General features: G+C 42.7%; 1 protein-coding gene across 3 annotated transcripts in view; it reads left to right on the top strand.

Moving 5' to 3' along the window:
- The window catches only part of EDAR (ectodysplasin A receptor), a 94,860-nt gene that overhangs the window by 10,186 nt on the left and 63,964 nt on the right, over positions 1 to 20,710 (top strand). The gene's annotated exons all lie outside the window — the stretch shown is intronic.

Raw genomic sequence — 20,710 nt, 5'->3', positions numbered from 1 at the left:
TTTGAAAAGGATTCATACCTGTGGTATTTTGATTTGAAATGATGTAAAATAATATTGGTTAGAAAGTTTTTGTGAAGCATTTTTGTGCCAGTTCATTGTTAGTATTGCGATAAGTTTACATGTAGCAAGCTGGTGATATTATTGTCTTCTTTGGAGGTGAAAGCAATTTCCATTTTAAATTCAATTTTATAGTATATATAAATAAAGTTGATGTGTGCTTGCATATACCGAACATAATATATAAACATATACTTCTGCTTTAGGTGAACTTAGTGTATTTTTGTTAACCCAATTATTCCTTTCATATGTATTTATACATTAAAGTGTTTCATAGACTGAAATGTAAGTGACAAAGTTTTACTTAAAGAAACTTTTAATACCACAAAACAAGAAGGGCTTGAGCAATGTCTAAATGTACTGCACATAAATGTGTGTTTTTCTACATGTAACTCTCAGTGTTAAAACATAAATAAAGAGGTACAATTAAAGAGGGAGGTAACCCTTGTAAATTTTCCTCTAACCCCTTTCAAAACAAAAAAATCTGGAAAGACTACAGTTGCCCATTACGACTGACATATGGTCCTTGATTTCATGGAAAACTGTCTCCAATTCTGTTAACTACAGAAGCTAATTTTAATATAGTGGATCTAATATTTTTTGCTTATTGTCAGATTAGTTGCACAGGTTAGTAAGATGGATGAAAGCTGATACATTCTGAATATTATTTTTAATTACAAAGAGGTTCTCTCTCTAACCTTTTCCCCTCCCCCCCTCACTTATATACAAGTCAAACATATATTCTCAACAGGAAATTAGAGACACGTGTATTGCACCTATCACAATCAGGGGACTGATGGGGCCTCTAGGTCAGGAGTGGGCAAACTATGGGCTATGGACGGAGTCTGGCTCATCAGACCTTTTTACTCTGGCCTTTGACTTCCCACTGGAGAGCGGGGTGGGGGGCTTACTTTGCTCCACATGTGCTGTGGCTCCTCACAACTCCTGGAAGCAAGGATAGCCAGGGGGCTCTGCAAACCCTGCCCCCTAGCCTAAGTATGAGTTCTGCAGCTCCCATTGGCCAGGCACCACAACTTACAGGAGCTGTGGAGGCAGCACGTAGCTTTGTCTCTGTATAGCAAGAGTGGGAACAAGCCACTATGTCCAGGAGCTGCTTAACTTAAGCACCACCCGAAACTTGCACCCATGAGCCCCTCCGAAGCTCCAACTCACTTTTCCTGTCCTGATTCCCCTCCCACCCTCTGAACCCCTTCATACCAGCCTGGCACACACTCCTGCACTTCAAACCCCACATCCCAGTCTTACCCAAGAGCTCGTACCTCCAACCAAATCCTACACCCTCCCACTGCACCCCAACAGCCTGTCTCATCCTCATCCCCCTCCTGTCCTCAAAACCCCTTGATCCCAGCCTCGTTTACCTTCCAGCATCCCAATCCCCATCATCCCTGGCCCCACCCTAGAATCAGAACTTCCATCCAGAACCCTGACTCCCTTCCCACACTCTATTCCCAATATTGTGAGTATTCATGACCCTCCACACAATTTCCCTACAGAGGTTTGGCCCTTTGGCCAAAAGATTTGCCTACCCCTGCTTTAGGTGCTAAGAAAATACAAATAAGTAATAATAATAAAAGACAGTGCGTTGCAGGTGCAATTCCCCTGCCATTGCAGGATTGTCTGCCACAGAATATTTGATAGAACTTTGTCCTGTCTAGATTGTTAGGTCTGGCTGAAAAGTGGAAATACACATATACACACAAAGTTAGAATTCTGGAGGCTTAAGAAAAAGTAAGTGCACTCAACTTATATTACCTGTGCAAATCTGACATTGCCTCTTAATTAAATTGGCATAACAATATATAAAAGTCAAAATAACAACTGACTAGCAGATTATTGAAAAAGGAGTTGTTGAATGAAATCCTACATTTTAGTAACTTTAATTTTAGCTTCTTATAATTACCATAAATATATATAAGAAGAATATACCAGTAGAAGGTTGTAAAATTCCATTTCCTTATTAAGGGTATAATTTCCAATGTTTTATATACCTTTGACATAGAATACAATATAACTTAATAAAAAGTATGACATATTAGTTGTTAAACACAAACAAATGTGCCAACTATATAAACTTAAAAGTCCATATACATTTGATACATTGCAAATCCCTACTGATTTCCTGCTTCATTTATAAAAAGAATCACACTATTCCTTCAGTACATGGATTTAGAGGAAAATTTGCTAATGAATCCTGTGATTAAACTAATAGAGGAGTCTTTACTGCTTCTTCAGCTAAATAGCATATTTGTCTCTATATAGTCAACAATATTTATAATTATTTCAAAATACAAAAAGGGCATAGTTGAAGTTGGTGGAGAAAAATAGATTACTTTCAGTGATAAGTAGTGAAGAAGGAATGTGTGTCATGAGTGGAGTGGCTACATCTCATAATTGTTTGTTTCCAGACTTTCACATTTCTGAGGTGGAAGAATGAAAATGATAAAACATGTTGGCTGTGTCTACACTGGGCCACTTATTCCGGAAAATCAGCCGCTTTTCCGGAATAAGCTGCGAGCTGTCTACACTGGCCCTTGAATTTCCGGAAAAGCAACGATGCTCTACTGTACAAAATCAGCTGCTATTCCAGAAAAACTATTCTGCTCCCGCTCGGGCATAAGTCCTTATTCCGGAACACTGTTCCGGAAAAGGGCCAGTGTAGACAGCCCAGTAGTCTTTTCCGGAAAAAAGCCCCGATCACGAAAATGGCTATCGGGGCTCTTTTCCGGAAAAGCGCGTCTACATTGGCCACAGACGCTTTTCCGGAAAAAGGGCTTTTCCGGAAAAACAGCCTGCCAATGTAGACGCTCCTTTTCCGGAAAAACTGAAAATGGAATAGTATTCCATTTTAAGCATTTCCGGAAATTCATGCCAGTGTAGACACAGCCCCCATGTGCTGTAAGTAAACGGTGATATGCATTTTCACCCTATTTGGCTTTTAAGTTAGAGATTTTGCCACCTTTCCTCATGTAAACTAGTATCTTACTTCATATGTAGGCCACTTATTTCAATAGCTGGTATGACTCATTGGCCACATGGAAGATTGACACTCCAGAGGTTGATCTTCTGTCATTCGATTTAGTGGGTCTAGTATGGACCCATAAATCGAATTATGAGGGAAGCTCTGGCTGGTACCCAGTATGCTCTCTCTGTGGAGGGGGTGGAAACACGATGTATGATACATTGACTCCAGCTATGTAATTAATGTAGCTGAAGTTGCGTATCTTATTCTGTAGTGAAGACAGGCCATTGTGAATAAGGTTGGTAAAATTTGTCTTTGCATTTCTTGTTGACTGATCTTCTCTCTCTTAAAGAGCTTTGAATGTTATATTGTGTTCATATGTTTTGTATTTCTACAACCTGCTCCTGGATCTTTCTATCAGAGGGATGCCCATGTAGGGAAAAAAAATACACACTTCAATACTTCAGCTGAACAGCTCTATTCATGTAGCAGTCTGAGGCCTTGTCTCCACTTACCAGGAGATCAGTGCTGCAGAGATCAATCTTTCAGGATCAGTTTAGCAGGTCTAATAAGGACCTGCTAAATCAACAACCGATCATGCCCCCTTCTACGCTGGTTTGCCATCAGGGTGCAAGGAGTAAGGGAAGTTGTTGGGAGAGTTTCTCCTGTTGAACTCCCCCTCCCCACTGTGGGGACAATGTAGAAATTTGAACTAAGGTATGTTGATTTTATTAATTCAAATTACCTTAGTTGAACTTTGCCCCCTAGTGTAGAAATGATTTGCTCCCGTGGCCCTCTGTAGGCCAGTTGAAGTTAGTCACATTTCCTTGAAATCTGAAGGATACATCATTTCAAGATGCTAGTAACAGGCTTGATGGTGCATTGCTTTTCATAAAGGGGTGTCTGAAGCCAATAAGTATTGATACAGCAGGTTTTTGGTTGTTTCCCATTATCTGCCCACAAAAAAAGTGCTAGCAGCATATCAAACAGCTTGTTAGCAACAGTCAAAATACCCTTGCCCCAGCACACATTGGTGTGTCTATCTTTGATGGAATTAATCATAACAGAAAGATAATTCATTTGCCAATACCTTCACTGTTATCATTAAAAGATAATTTATGGTTTTAATTAAATGTCACTTGCAGTCAGATGTGATATACAAATTTGGCATTGAGGTGCATACATGGATTTATGTAGCTCAAATACAAAGCAGAGCCAAGCCAGCAAAAATTCAGCCTGCAAAGTAACTCACATGAAAATATTACTAACTACAAAATGTTTTGTGCAGTGTTGTTACAGATGTGTTGATATTGGAGAGCCAAGGTAGTTGTGTACTTCACTCACCTTTTATGTACAAAATGCATTGCCATTTTAAACTCTTTCCCATCTGTTTTTATGTTCCCAATAGGATTAGCTTTTGTATTTCAACAGTTGAAGCATTTCAGAAAAATGCTTCAGGGGGCTCCCTGCATTGCGTGACATTGTGGGTTCACCAGTTGTTTTATATTTGATGGCTGTATTTTCCACACCTTTTCTCTCTTTTTTTTTTCACTTTGATTTCCTTCAAACAGCTTTTCCTTTGGGGAAATGATATTGTATTATGTAGTTTTGCTGTTTGGAGCACATTCAATGACTTCGGTATAAAAGCCATTCTTTTTCTAGTTATACAAGGCAGTACTTATTCAGAGCCAGACCACTCCTTCTGGTAACTGCCTGACAATGGCCTTAAAAAAAAAAGTGGGTTAAAACCAGTAAAAAGTGTCCAAGGTGGGGGAAATGAATGGAAATGGCATCACATCTCTTCCTTTGCTCTGAAGAAGGAAGGTGATGGGGCTGGAGATGGAGGGACATGCTGCTCAACAAAGCATCATCACCCTGCTATAGGATTTTAGATGCAAAGTTACTCTGACATTATTAACACTACTTATGCGGAAACCTCCTCAGCACACTGACCGCCTCCTGAGGGCATCAGGTTTTCAGCCAGCTGACATTCCTATGACAGTATGGCTCTGTTGGAGGTTATTCTGGTACGTGGATGGGAGGAGGGAAGGAAGACACATATATGACATGAGATAGGAACTTGTCCATTTTCTCTCATCTCATCCTGAAGGTGGGGGTTGGTGATTCCACCTCCCTGGAACGCTTAGCATTCTCAAAATATCAACCACGGCCTTTTAAAGGCTGTGTCCCTACTCTGTTCTCTGTACATACATCCCATGAGGAGGAGAATAGGTTTCACCTGTGAGTGACAACTCACAGCAGCTCCTCTTCTATGGAAGGGGTGATTTGGCTCTTTGTCATTACTCAAACTTCTCACAAACTCCAGTGAAAGAAGCTTCTGAGTGACATGTGCTGAGTTGTACCAATAGTTATTTAAATGAGACCGCTATTTCGTAAAATGTACTCAGCCTTACTTTGTTGCCAAGAGCTAAAGTGTCAGAATGAAATATAGAATGCTATTTTTTCAGGTACCTAATGACTTAACTTAAAAAAGCTCCAAGCTACGTGTCAACAATAGAATCCTGCCTCATGGATCTATGTTCCTTTTCCAATCTTCTGACTATGGTCTCATGAAATTGATTTCTTTAGGAACCTCACAAACCTCCTGCTGACACTAGTACAAGGATATCAAACCTTGAGAAATGTCGCACAAAAGCAAAACCTTTCACCTGTGGGAAAAAATGAGGTAATTGTGACAGAGCGTAATTTTCTCTCTGTACTTCATTTAGAGGACTGTATCCCAGACAAGGGTTTTTCTTTTGTGTAAGTTTAAAAACTGACATTTGCATTTTCTTTTTAAATCTTAAATCTATTGCATTCAGACTTGCAATGTGTAGCTGAAAAGGAACACAGTGCATTGTGTCCTAGAAACATTTTTTATTTGTATTGGAAGTTAAATTTATGAGGACGTAATGAGAATAGGATCCATCTGAGTTGGAACAATCAAACCTCAAAATCTGAACATCCCCAAAGCCTGGAAATTGTGCAAAAGACTATTGTCTTTAAAATGGACGGTTAAAACCCTGAATCTAAACATCCCTGAACATTAATTAGAAATCCAGATCCAAAGCCTAATGTTGGGGCCAGCCCAGCATTCACTGATGTCAATGGAAACATTCCCACTGACCTCACAGGCATTGGATCAAGCTTCCCGTGACTCATGTCCATCTTTAACAAATAACTAACGAGACGTGCAGTCTAAATAATATGCGATAAATCAGCCTGTTGAGGCTGTGATGACACGATACCCTTCTGAGACCAGTCCTGCCATACTTCTTAGTGCCTAACCAATGAAAATCATTCTGAATGGATCAATACAAAATATCATTTTCTCTTTGATTTTATTTCAATGATTATTAGGCAGTGACTCTCTTATGGTATTGTCACTATGTTGCCACCTTGGAATGCCTAATTGTCTGCTGCTGCCACCACAAACAACTTCCAGCTACAATGTTCGATATTTCAGATTGCATTCATGTGTTTTTATATAGCACCTACCATATTATGGCTGGGGCCTCTGAGTGATACTGCAAAATTAATGTTAAGTCTGCAAATTGTTGGAGGTTTCTTCTATTTATGACAGGCTTTTTTTCCCCCTGTCCACATCCCCCCAATGTATTCTATAACTAGAGCATTGATGCCTGTTAATATCAGATTTACAGCAACTAAAACTAGAGGATATTTTGTGGTCTGTCCAGAACATGTTGCCCCTCTTCTGCATATTTGGTTTTCTGATCGATTTTCCTTCACACCCTTTTTCTTTTTTACACATGCTAAAATTTTGTGACTTACACTGATCCCACCTGAAAAAAGAGGATGAAAAAGCCTGTAATCATCTGAGCTTTTCTGGAATGTTGAAGCCTGAAGCTTCTCTGTATATAAATGTTTGATGGCATGATGTTTAGTCTTGAAATAGGAAAGGAAGTTGGGAGATAGAAAGTAGAGATCTTCAACTGTTTCTTCTTGGTTCCAATGGTTTTATATAGCCCATCCTCCCACTAAGAAACATGCCTAAAAAATATTACACAACATTATTTTATATCATGGCCTGTCTCATCACTGTACTAGAATGTAACTCTGTCAGGCAAGGGACTCGGTTGATCATATATAAAGTGTGCTATGCACACTTTTGCCTAAATAAAAACATGGTCCCAAGCCTGAATCCAGGAGCCAGGCACTGCTGCCTCCTGCATGTGTACTCTAAGTCGTCAAACCCATTTTATATTTGCTGTCCCCAACCACTCCACTTTTATCTTCTCCCACTGGCTGCATTAGGCATTTGATTTTTACTGGAGTGTGATCACAATTCCATGTGCATTTATCTTAGATTAGGTGGTCATTATAAGATGAAGTACCTGAAACAGTCAGTCAGTCTGTGGTTGATTTTGAAAACAGACGAGTCTCAACAATGTGCTTAAAAGAAGGGTGGCAGGTATAAATCGTGTCTTCAAACAACTAGGCACATTCCAGACTTCAGAAACACTTCTTTGTGTAAAGATTTTTTATATTCCCTCCTTTTCTTTTCCTTGGGCTTGGAAGAGGATAAAAGTGGAAGGGTGTGTGCATTCGTTTAGTCTGATAATGAAGGTGAGGCTCATGGGCGTAGTAATTTGGCAGGCTCTCACTTCCTGTAACAGTTTAAAAAATTATCCAAGGGCTGCTTAAAGACGAGCATTTTTTTTGTGAAGCTGTTGGTGGTTCATTCTTACGAAGGACCAATGCAATTAATCTTGATTGTACTGAGTAGGCAGGTTGTCTTTGTATACTTTTTGGATCTATAATTAATGAGGATCAAAAAAATGTTAGAGGCATAATATTTAACAAGCATAGTTGAGGCTGTACAAAATAGGCAGCAATTAGAGAAGTAAAATTAAAACCAACACCTTTTTCTTCAAAGGATCCTTCCTTATCCAGTGATAGCTATTAAAATAATTTTTGATGAAAAATAGTAGGTTCTAAACCCCAAAGGAATATGGTGATTTCACCACATTAAAAGATGGGTGTCTATTCTACAAGGATGGTCAAAGGGTTCTGTGATACTGATTCCCACCAGCTTAATTGGAACCTAAAGGCTCTCAGCACCTTCCAAAATGAGCTCATAAACAGAGTTTATCATTTATCCAGAAGTTTTAAGGCAAGTGTGTATGTTTGTGTAAAGCAAAACTTCAAAAGCAGCTTCAGGATTTTACATGTAAAAAAATAATCTGAATGTTTTTGCCTTTGGGAATTTTGTAGAACAGATTATCTTTTCTCTTTACTGATTATTTAAGTTTCAGTTGGAACAGTTAATAGGTTATTTAGTTCTTTATAATAGCACTTCAGATACAAAAACAAACAAACAAAAAATAACATAGGAATTAATCAGCTGAAAACACAGGACATCAGGACCTCACAATTTGATTTGGCACTGTCCTCTTATTGCCCCACCTCTTTTTTGTCATCACAATAGCTAAAGCAAGGAAATCAAGAAGCAGACACCATCTAGGAAATTCAAAACATGGCTGGCTCTAAATATCACTGATTCACAAAACAAATGCATACTTTGTTCAAAAGGAACATGAATTTTATCTTGATAGGGATCGTTCATTTCATATGAACAGTTATTTTTACATTTGTGTTGCAAATAAATATATGGAAACAACTCCAGAATTGGTCAGGCAGCAATCAGCGAAAATCAGGTTGTGATCTCTCTGATTTAGGGTGCATTTAAATTCTTTTAAATAACTGTTTACCCTGGAGACCCCAGCGTGCTGTACATTTCTCTGTTGGATGTCCAAGGCAACAACAACTGCGGCAAGGGAGGTTTAGGTTGGACGTTAGGAAAAAGTTCCTAACTGTCAGGGTGGTTAAACACTGGAATAAATTGCCCAGGGAGGTTGTGGAATCTCCATCTGTGGAGATATTTAAGAGTAGGTTAGATAAATGTCTATCAGGGATAGTCTAGACCATTTTTGGTCCTGCCATGAAGGCAGGGGACTGGACTCAATGATCTCTTGAGGTCCCTTCCAGTCCTAGTATTCTATGATTCTAATAAATAGAAGAGCTGACTGATACTGACCCTGAGCAACACAGAGGTGGGCAGAGGAAGGCATTTTGAACAGTTCAGTCACAGTGCAGTCTCCATCTGTTGAGGATACCCACACACAATTAGTCAGTTCAGTCCAGAGTGTCAGAGTGTCTGGGGGGGTATGTCTGCACAGCCTTTTGGAGCTTACATGAGCAAGCCTCTCAACCTGGTTGACCCACCACCCCTCTCCCTGGACATCAGAGTCCATGCTGCAGCCCTAGTCACAGTTGCAAAGCTCTGTCTGTACAGCTATTTTTAGAGCACTAGGGTGAGCTCCACCAGCCTAAGACCATGGACCCAGGCTGGGAAGTTCACTGCTGCTCTCTTGACACATTCCTCATGGACGCTGAGCTCTCACATAGGAGCGTCCACAAGTAATATTTTCTGCCGTATTAGCCAGGGGAAGTGATTTGGTCCCATCCCTGCAGATGGGGTCAATCTCAGGTTAGTCATGCCTTCATTTATTCTACTGCAACAATGTGATATACCTGAGCATGAAGCCCTTGGGAAACTCCACCTCCTTCCAAAACGTTCATCCCTTCAGCAACATGGGCTACTGTACTCCAGGGATGTTAAATTGTGTTTAATCAGCTAATCCAGTAGTCGAAGGAATTTCCATCAAGCACTTGACAGTGGGGGAACCTGAAGAGCTGCAGCAGGATTAGGGTGCATCTCTTAGAGTTGCCAGGTGTCCGGTATTGAACTGGACGGTCTTGTATGTTTGCCTTCTGTCCAGTAAAAAAAATCCAGAAAATACCGGACATCTAAAATGTCCAGTATTTTCTGATTTTTTCCCAGCCAGGAGGCAAAAATCCCAGGCTGTCCAGCTCAATACAGAGGCAGCCTGGCAACCCAGACGGGTGGGGATTACTAATTTCCCACTCAACCAAGGCAGCTAAAATCCCTGCAGCCTGGGGGCACTGGGGAGCCGCTCCTGGGAGGGGTCTCTCTTACCTGCCCCCCAAGCGCTGCCCTGGGAGAGGTTCCTGGGGAGCAGTGGGTACAGGCACTGCTGGAGATTCCCCTTCCCTGCTGCAACCCGGGCTCTGGGGGCCCTGCAGCAGCCCGTGTCAGGGCTCAGGGATCCGGCTCAGAGCCTGGCCCCAGAGACCCCGCGAGCAGTGTCAGCGAGTAGCTTCCTGCGGCCAGGCCGGAGCCAGCGATTGCTCCCCCCACAGCGGGACTCCCAGCCGCGACTCCCGTACCCAGAGCCTACTGGGGTCCTAGTGAGAGCAGGGCAGGAGAGGGGACTCCCCACCCAGGGTTGGAGCAGTTCCCAGCCAGGGGGCAGGTTGGCAGAATTTTTGGTGGTGCCTACAATGGGTCCAAGACTGCCCCTCCCTCACCTGCCTAAGGCTCTGGGAGGGAGTTTGGGGGCAGGATCAGGGCTGGGGCAGGGGACTGGGATGGGAATTTGGGGGTGCAGGCTCTGGGAGCTTGTGGGATTTTCAGCAGAGACAGTGTACTCATAAAAACGTATTTAACCCCCCCTAATATTTAACTGGAACCCCCCCCCCACACCTGTTATAAACTCTAATTAAGTTTGTTTTGCATGATCACTCAGCCTCGAGAGTTGTTAAGCAAAAAAAACACACACACACACACACACACACACACACACACACACACACACACACACCGTAGCCCCTTAAAAACCTCATGGTGAGGAGGGGGAGGGAGAAAGGCAGCACATGGAGCCATTTTTCACTCAACTTATTCCCTGTACACTGGATCTGGTGGGGTGGCTCAGGGCTTTCTCTCCCCGTTTTCTGCCCCCTATCCCTGCTGATGTTCCAATCTTATGGGGGGCAGTAAGACTGTAACACCCACACTGGCTCCCTGCTATGGGAGGGGCTAGTGAGTTGGGGCTCCAGAAGAGCCATATCTGGTTCCCCAGTGAGCCAGATTTGGCTCACGCACAATAGGTTGCAGACCCCTGCTTGAGAATTTCAAATCAATTTCAGAGTCTCACTCCTCATCTTCAAAGTGCTCCATGTTCTGGGCCCAGGATGTCTAAAAAGTTGTGTAAGGCTCTGGGACAAAGACCATGGTCAATAACTCCACTCCTCTGGCCCAGTGGAACTCTCCACAGTGAGTATAACACTCCTCCATACTGGAGATGGAGCTTTCTAAGGGGCAGCCCTGAGACTATGGAAATGAGCCCCCTACCTAGGCAGTAAGGATCATCACAAGCCTCACCACTCTCCAATCTGAACAAGAGGCACCTTACTGGGACCTTGCCTTCTTTAAGATAAACCAATAACAACAGGAATATTTATATTTAAAAGCAAACACCCTTTTCCACACCACCAAACCTAGACACTACAGTGCATATATTTCTCCATCTAGGGAAAGACTGAGCAACAAGCAGCATGTGCACAATGCAGTCACATTGCTCAAGGCACTGCTGGTAAGCACTCATATATTACAGTGAAAAGCATGGTAAAAAAAGAACCTATATATAATTGAAGTCACTGGACTTCATGTGAAGTATGCTGCGAAGAAGCTGGTTCCACTCAGTGTTTTTAGGAAGGAGGAGTGTTCTGACATTGAGTAATGTACAAATACAGGCAGTCCCCGGGTTACGTACAAGATAGGGACTGTAGGTTTGTTCTTAAGTTGAATTTGTATGTAAGTCAGAACTGGTACATATTGTAGGGGAAACTCTAGCCAAACATTTCTCCAGAGCTCAGTTTTATTCTCCCACACCTCACTTCCCTCAGTCCTTTATTCTCAAGCTGAGGTGGCTGCTGAGAAAAGCCGCTCCGCATCTCTCTGGTCTGCTGGGGGGGGAGGGCACTAGCTTTGCGTCTCCCTGGTCTGCTGGGGGGAAGCAGCTAGTGCGGGGTTGCCTCACCCCATTTGTAAGTAGGGATCCAATGTAAGTCGGATCCATGTAACCCGGGGACTGCCTGTAGTCTTACTGCGCTCAAAAACATGTTCCCAGTCTTAAGAAACTCCCATTTGGTTGGGAGAAACTTAGGCAAAATCAAATAACAGAAAAAATATCTATTCATTACATCATACTCCCTTGTGAGTGTTGCATGCCTCCTAAGAAATGGGATTTTTTTTTCAGATGTTCAGAAATGTCTGACAAAGAGCCTCATTTGTTAATTTAATATCTTCTTTCCTAGTGCAATTTCTTTCCTTCCAATCCTCCCCAACCCCTTCCCAAAAAATTTCAACAAATCATCTGGTCATCAGTCTGATGAGTACAGAAAAGCACAGCTTGTCTAGAGAGACAAGCTGCAATGGCATGATATCACTACACTGATGGTGGGCTGAGGGAATGAACAGGAATGTACAACCTAAAGCCTAATAAAACTCAGTCTTAAACAAATGTCAGCAGTTTCCCCCAACCATGAATAATTACTTGTTTATTGGAAGACAATAACTACTCAGGAAAAAAATGGGTACATAATTTTAGCTATAAAAACTGCATGCTCTTAAAATGAGAAATCTGGTTTCTGTGCAGAGGGGCCGACAGCTTTGCCTGGATAAGCTGGAGGGAAGGGCTTCATGCTCCCAGAAGGGGTAGGTCCTTGAGCAGAATAGGCAGGGCTGTGGGCAGCCAGCTCTCAAGCACTGCCCAGAGCATGTTGCACAGAACGCCGATGGCAATTTAAAGGGCCTGGTGCACTGGCCACTGCTTTTGAATCACCAGGCCCTGGAGAAACTGTCCCCCTCTATCAGTGGGCCTGCTTCTGTGAATCCCACAAGACGTGGTATTGTAAAACACCATGAAAAGGAATTAAAACACAAAACCAACCCCCCAAGTTATCCATCTACATCACACACTGTGCCCTGTTATTCATGTTCCTGTCTTTCAGACTATATGGTTTCTGAGGCAAGAACTCTATTTCTGTGTTTTGAACAAAAGGTTGCCAATTATTAACCAATAATAATGAATATTAATGATAAACAATTATTTATAGGTAGACAAACTGCTGAGCTGAAATTCACATGCGAACTTGACACCACCAGAAAGGGTCTGAATAGAGATTGGGAACAGCTCCCTCACTGTCATAAGTAATTTTGTACTTTAGGTATCCTTACCTTCTTATCTACATCTATCCTGATTGAAATAGCTCTGATGTAACACTTTCATCTCTGTACCCCTGCTATCTGTTTCTTTTTCTTTCCCCTTGATGCATCTGATGAAGTGAGTTGCAACTCATGAAAGCTTTATGCCATAATAAAATTGTTAGTCTTGAATGTGCTACTAGACTCATTTTTTTAATTAAGTGTGTGTATTTCCAATGAGTTCCCACAAGGATTGGTTCTTGGCCCTAAATTATTTAACATTTTTACTAATAACCTGGAGAAAAATGAAATCATTACTGAAAGTTTGCCGATGACAAAAATTGGGGGAATGGTAAATAATGAAGAGGACAGGTCATTAATTCAGAGCAATCCAGATTGCTTGGGAAGGTGGGCACAACCAAACAGTATACATTTTAATATAGCTAAAGGTACACCTCTAGAAATAAGGAATGTAGGCTATACCTAACAAATGAGGAATTCTAGCCTGAGAAGCAGTAACACTGAAAAAGATCTGTGGGTTACAGTGGCTAATCAAGTGACAAGGAGTCCTGTGGAATCTTGTAGGCTAATAGATGTATTGGAGCATAAGCTTTTGTGGGCAAAGACCCACTTCGTCAGATGCGTCAGTGACTAATCAATTAACGTAAGCAACCACTATGACACTGTGGCTGAGAAGACTAATGCAATTCTTGGAAGCATAAATAAAAGGAATTTTTAGTAGGATTAGTTGGATTATTTTTCCTCTGTGCAGGTGCTGCTAATTTCCATTTGTGGTATTCACAGTAAGAACATAAGAACGGCCGTACTGGGTCAGACCAAAGGTCCATCTAGCCCAGTAGCCTGTCTGCCAACAGTGGCCAATACCAGATGCCCCAGAGGGAGGGATCACAACAGGTAATCCTAACGTGATCCCTTCCCTGTCATCCACCTCCAGAGAAACAGAAGCTAGGGATACCATTCCTACCCATCCTGGCTAATAGCCATAGATGGACCTAACCTTCATGAATCTATCTGGCTCTTTTTTGAACCCTGTTAAAGTTCTAGCCTTCACCGCATCCTCTGGCAAGGAGTTCCACAGGTTGACTGTGCGCTGAGTGAAGAAAAACTTCCTTTTGTTTGTTTTAAATCTGCTGCCTATTAATTTCATTTGGTGACCCCCTACTTCTTTTATTGTGGGAATAAGTAAATAACTTTTCCTTATTCACTTTTTCCATACCAGTCATGATTTTATAGATCTCTATCATATCCCCCTTTAGTCTCCTCCAAGTCCAAGAAAGATGTAGATAAAATGGCTATGAGAACGACTGGAGGATTAGAAGACAAGCCCTATAATGATGCCCTCGTCTATTTATCTTACCAGAGGCTAGGCTGGGGGGAATCTTGTTTATTAAAAAAAAATAGTAATAGGCTCTTCAGTGTAGTAGGCAAAGGTAAAACAATATCCAAAGGCAGGAAGTTGAAGCTGGACTAATGCAGATTTTAAAAAGGCAGACAAGAATTGTGGCAGATTCTGCATCACCGGCAATTGTTAAATCAAGAACGGAGTTTTTTCCAGGAGATCTGCTCTAAGAATTATTCTGGATATGTTCTCTGTCTCTGGCCTGTGTTATACAGAGGGTCAGACCAGAGAAGCACAATAGTTCCTTCTGACCTCAGAATTAATGGACAACAGGGGACTGTTTCAGCCCCTGAATCAGTTTGACGATTACAAAATTAAATTTGAGTACCTAAAATGTAGTCCAGGCTTACAGTTCCTCAAGCAAAGTGAGTGTTTCTATCACAAGAATGGAGGTGGTCGTGGTTTTTTAAACTCTCTGCTTTATCTTTTACCCCTGACAGAATTTGGAGATTTCCACAAACTCCCATTAAAAAGACAAGAAAAGGGAAAGTTGAGGCATGCCTATATTAGGGATATGTCAGAGCGCTCTCTTGCCATTCTGGCAGACTGGGATCCATAAATAATACAGTGTCAGGAAAATGAATGTCTGTGCAGCGATATGTCTGGCCAAACATTACACCTTTTTAAGGTCAGTGGACACTATCACTTGGCCTGCGTCAGGCTAATAAAGCTGCTGATCCCAGACTTTTTATAAGAACATAAAAACGGCTATACTGGGTCAGACCAAAGGTCCATCTAGCCCAGTATCCTGTCTGCCGACAGTGGCCAGCACAAGGTGCCCCAGAGGGGGTGGACCAAAGACAATGATCAAGCGATTTGTCTCCTGCCATCCTTCTCCAGCCTCTGACAAACAGAAACAGGGTTTCTGCTGTTTAGAAACCCCCCTCCTAGTGAGGAGTGTGACTATGGGCCCCACAGGTAGAAAGTCAGGGGGAAATCTCAGAGTATCTGGCACCTTTAATGAAGTACAGTGATGAGAGACTGGTGAATGAGAGAAGTGCTTACCTGTAGTAATTGTTCTCTGAAGCAATATAGCGTGTAACAATAGTTCTTGTGAATCATGCTCCTGTGTGTGGCCATGGTCCTGAGGCAATTGGAGCCAGAGCAGCCAGCAGTCTTGACAAGTTGCTGTCAGGAGTCCAGGGCAGAGCCTACATGTCAGGAGATTAATCATCTTTTCCTGAGACAGACTGGCTTGGCTGGTACTTTGGAGGAAGATGTGTCTTGATATACACCACTTCAATAGTGCACCTGGCTCTAAAGTTGTTGAAATTTAAGCATGTTTTTTGACAGTTACGTGTTGGTCTCATTCATTACTTGGAGGATGAAAAGAGACAGTTCTTTCCTCAGATCAATTTCAAATTCGAAGGCTGCTACAACGGCATTCTGCAGCTGGGACTATCGATTCTGGAGCACATCAAGCCCAGTTTTGTATCAGACTTCTGGAAAACATGGTGGGAGGCAAGGAAAACTTTTAATTGTTCCATCGGGGACTTACCTAGTTGCAGAAACATTGGTGAGCAAACCCAACCACCCAGAGCAATTCCAGGACAAATGATGCTACAGTTTTGTCTCTCCATGAAGATCAGGGTCTGATTGCACTTGGAACCTTTTTTGAAGCCACTAAACTGCTTTATTTCTCAGTTTGCAAGACAAAAAGGCACTGGAGGAAGAGAAAACTAAAACTCATGTTGACCAGTGCCGAGAATGAAGGAGAACCCAAAACCCCACAAAGAGATGGGAGTCATGGAGTGTGTTGACTGACAGGTGATTAACAGAGCTGAAAGTGTAGCTCTGAGTAGGAGAGGCCAGTAGAGTGACAAGGGCTACGTCTACACTGCAGGCTTCTTGCTCAACAGTGCGGCCACACTCATTGGATGCTCTCTTGCATATAAAACCACCCGGAACCAGTTCTAGCCGGGCTTTAGGTCACCAGTTGCCCCCTAGATAGCCGTTTCTCTGTTTCTGCTGCCTGCTTGTAGACCTCCATTGAGGGACAGCAAAGCATCAGAAGTGCCTGCTGTGGTTGTCCTGTTCTTTTTGGGGACACCACAGCTATTTCCTGTTGTGTGCTATGGAGCTGCAGCTGCCCCTGGGCAGGCGACGGCCCCACATGGCCATGCTGCAGTTCCTGCAGCATTTTCTTCCATCTGCCTACATGTTCCTGCTGGACATGGACTCCGAACTCCTCCGCGTCACCCTCTGCATGGCTGCAGCTGCTCCACTCTGGCTGCCGTACCCCACCATGCACAGAAGGTTCTGGATGCTGGAGACCAGTTCGGACTGGTGGGACTGGCTGGTCATGGAGCTATGGGACGACTAGCAGCAGCTGCAGAACTTTCACATGTGCAAGGCCACCTTTCTTGAGCTCTGTGCCTGGCTCACACCCACCCTCCAGAGACGTGTCACCCATCTGCGGCCTGCCATCCCCCTGAAGAAGCAGTTCGCAATCGCCCTCTGGAAATTAGACAGCTACTGGTTGGTGGCCAACCAGTTTGGGGTGGGGAAGTGCACCGTCGGGACCCTGCATTGGGATAATTTTTATAGTGGGGTAACAAAATTGCAAGCCGCAAGGATAGAAACACTTCAAGGCAGAGGGTGCTGCCAGTCTTAAGTGTTAGAACACCTCTTTTCACATGGTCATAACCAGGGCTTGCCAAACCGCGGTGAGCCCCGCTTGCCAGCCACGCTGTCCGGCGATCTGCGTATGTGCAGATTGTTCTGCGCATGCGCAGATCGCCCAAACCTGGCTCTTCCGGGTTGCAATCTACTCGCCATGGGACTGAATAAAGTTAGAAGCTTTTGAAAGCTATGCACTGGGTATACACAGCAAATTTTTCAATAAGCTGGGAGGTCGTGTTTTTTAAAGATCTATTCTGTGAACATGTGTGAGCAGCTCAGAAAGTGTACACTTTAAAAAATTAGTTAAAAGGCAATAGGCCTACCCCCCAGGCAGTTCTTCACTTTGCTTCTTGTGCTCCCAAATGGTGTGTTTGTGGTTTTTTTTCAGTTAGTCATAGGCCTCAAAATGATTTTAAAGTGGCATAATGCCATATATGTTTTAATTGTATAAATAGATGTAATGAAACTATTGACAATGGCATAAAATAGTTAAAGGGCTGGCTACAGGAATGCCGTAATAAAGCATCACAAAAGCTCATGATACTATATATAAATTTTTGTTAGTCTCTAAAGTGTCACAGGACTACTAGTCTGTAACTTCAAAAAACAACAAACATGGGTACCCCTCTGGGAGGATAGGGAACTAGAGGCAGAGATGGAACCATATCACTTCATGCACTTCTGATGAGGTGTGTTATAAAAGAACCTAAAAGGAATAGAAAAGTGTCCCTAGAGATGGAAAACAAAACAAAACAAAACAAAAAAACAGGAGGACCCAAGCACAAGAAAAAAGATGAAGTTGAGATTATTGTTAACTTAAGTAATAGCAAGAACACAGGCAAATGCCAAGTAGGGAATAAACTGGAACTATCCCTAATGGGTTTGTATTGTGTTGGGAACAAAGAGGGAATGTGTCTGCAAGGCACTGCTGAGCCCATTGCCAGGATCGAGGGGGAAGGTTTGTGCTTTCCCTATCTGGGTTTGTCTCTAGCACAGGCTAGATCAGCCTTGAGGCTACCTTAACTTGCACCCACACTAAAATGGTGTTGGATTGCTACCTTATTTGGGTCAGCTATGGCAACTTGTCAGACTGTAACAGGACAGGCTGTGCTCCTGTCCTGCAATCCCACACAAACGGTCTTGTACAGCTCTGACCAGCTGTGTGTTATTAATATTACCACTACCAGGGTCATCCCCAGCAAGGTGCAGGCCCAGGACATAGGCGTCGAGTTTCTAATTTGCCAGAGGGAGCAAACCTGGCTGTGCCCAGGCCCTGTTCCCACTGCAGCTCTTCTCCCATGGTCTTATTCCCACCCCATCCCCCACCTCATTCTGACCCTTCCCCAAGCATGCACCCTCACTCCTCTCTCCCCCAGTGCCTCCAGACACCATTAAACATCTGATCCCCAGCAGGGAGTATGTGTGGAGGAGAGGAAAGTGTTGATCGGTGGGGTTCACTGGCATACAGAAGGCATTGGGGGAGGAGGAGGTTCTGGTAAAGGGATTGCCAATGGGTGCTTAGCATCCACCATTTTTCCCTATGGGTGCTCCAGCCCCAGTGCACTCACAGAGTTAGCATCTACCATAATGAAACACAGGGCCCCACAAAGCACAGGACCCAGGGCAGTCCCTCCAGTTCACCAAACCCACCACACCACAATCCTGCTCAGCCCAGTGTCCTTCAATTCTCAGCCCTGTCTCCAGGAAGCAGACACAACCCCACCAGCCAGAGCTAGCTTCCACTAAGCCTTGCTAGCCCACTCTCTCCTCCCTCCATGCTTTCCTCCTGTGCTTATTAGCTACCCTCTCAGCTGCAGGCCTAATTAGCCTCTTAGCTCACCAACCCACAGTCTGATTAATTAAGTACTCTGCCCCTCAATCAGGCTTCTTGGGAGGAGGAGATGAGTTAGTGTGTATGTGATCAGAGTGCTGGCTGTCAGCCCTCTGTTCCACAGATATAATTTACAAGATAACTGAATAAGCACTATTCAGTTCTATATGAAATCATCCTTTAAAGGCAGATCTAAAGCATTATAAAAAAAGCATGTATAAGAGTGCAGGATTCCTATATTTGCTGCTGACAAACCACTCTAAAGCCTTCAGTCTGCTTTTATCTTATTTTTATACCCTACATACTATTTAAAAATCCTTCTGTCAAAGACACTCACTCTTGTTAGAATACTTAGTATGTTCAGAGCCAAATTCTGATCTCAGTTACACCATTCTAAATTCAGGGTAACCATCTTCAAGACAGTGGAATTAAGAGCAGATTCACAGCGAGGGGTATAATAGAGACCTGGATCTGGCCTTATGAGTCTATGACTAAAAGATGTATTTTTAGGAATTCTATTACCTGAACCCATACACACATTCCAAGATTTATAGTATTTGGCAAAGAAAACACTAGCATTATATACTTGATATGACAACATTCCCAATAAAACACCGACAAATACATTTTCACACCCTTTAAATATTTCTGTACATAGTATCATCAAAACAAACAGAAATGCTCTGTTAAGGTTTTCCCCTCTCATCTTTTAGACCATATCATGAACAAAACCTGTATTTAAACCAGCCCAAAAAATCACTTTTGGTTTGATTTTATAAATTTATCTTTTTGATTACCTTTGCCAAAGATCAGTATAATATGGCCAAAAATATCAAATCATCTGGGCTGTGTCTAGACTGGCCAGTTTTTCTGGAAAATCAGCCACTTTTCTGGAAAAACTTGCCAGCTGTCTACACTGGCCGCTTGAATTTCCGCAAAAGTACTGACTTCCTACTGTAAGAAATCAGTGCTTTTTGCGGAAATACTATGCTGCTCCCGTTTGAGCAAAAGTCCCTTTTGCGCAAAACTTTTGCACAAGAGGGCCAGTGTAGACACCTGAGATTTGTTTTGTGCAAAAAAGCCCCAATCGTGAAAATGGCGATCGGGGCTTTTTTGCTCAAAAGCACATCTAGATTGGCCACGGACGCTTTTCCACAAAAAGTGCTTTTGCGGAAAAGCGTCTGTGTCAATCTAGACGCTCTTTTCTGAAAATGCTTTTAACGGAAAACTTTTCCGTTAAAAGCATTTCCAGAAAATCATGCCAGTCTAGACGTAGCCCTGGAATTTAAGATATTACTCTGTCAGGCTTTTAGACAACTTAATAGGCACTGTCACATACTTTTTGCCCACATTTCCTTAGGGCATTGCAAAGATAACAGGTTTATAAACTTAAAAATACTGTAAAGTACTGGATCCATAACATCTCTTTTAAAATTGGCTGAAAACTACATTCTTTAGTGAAATAGCTACAGAAATCCATTATGATGTTATTTTCTTAATGCATCCCCAGCTCCTATCATTACCACTACATGTCTTCCAAAGCTGGAAAGAGACATATTTTCACTACAGAGGCCTATTGTCTCCACAGAACTAACCCACACCTTGATATGACTGGTAATCGTTTCTCAAGTAGAATCCAAAACAGGAACAGCTGGGGTTCTTTAGGTGAGGACTGAGGTTTGTTACATGAGTTATGTGAAAATACACGCA

The sequence above is a fragment of the Pelodiscus sinensis genome, chromosome 1 (assembly GCF_049634645.1).
Source record: "Pelodiscus sinensis isolate JC-2024 chromosome 1, ASM4963464v1, whole genome shotgun sequence".
Classification (NCBI taxonomy): Eukaryota; Metazoa; Chordata; order Testudines; family Trionychidae; genus Pelodiscus; species Pelodiscus sinensis.
Note: the sequence above shows the minus strand (reverse complement) of the source record. Positions and strands in the feature narration are given on the sequence as shown.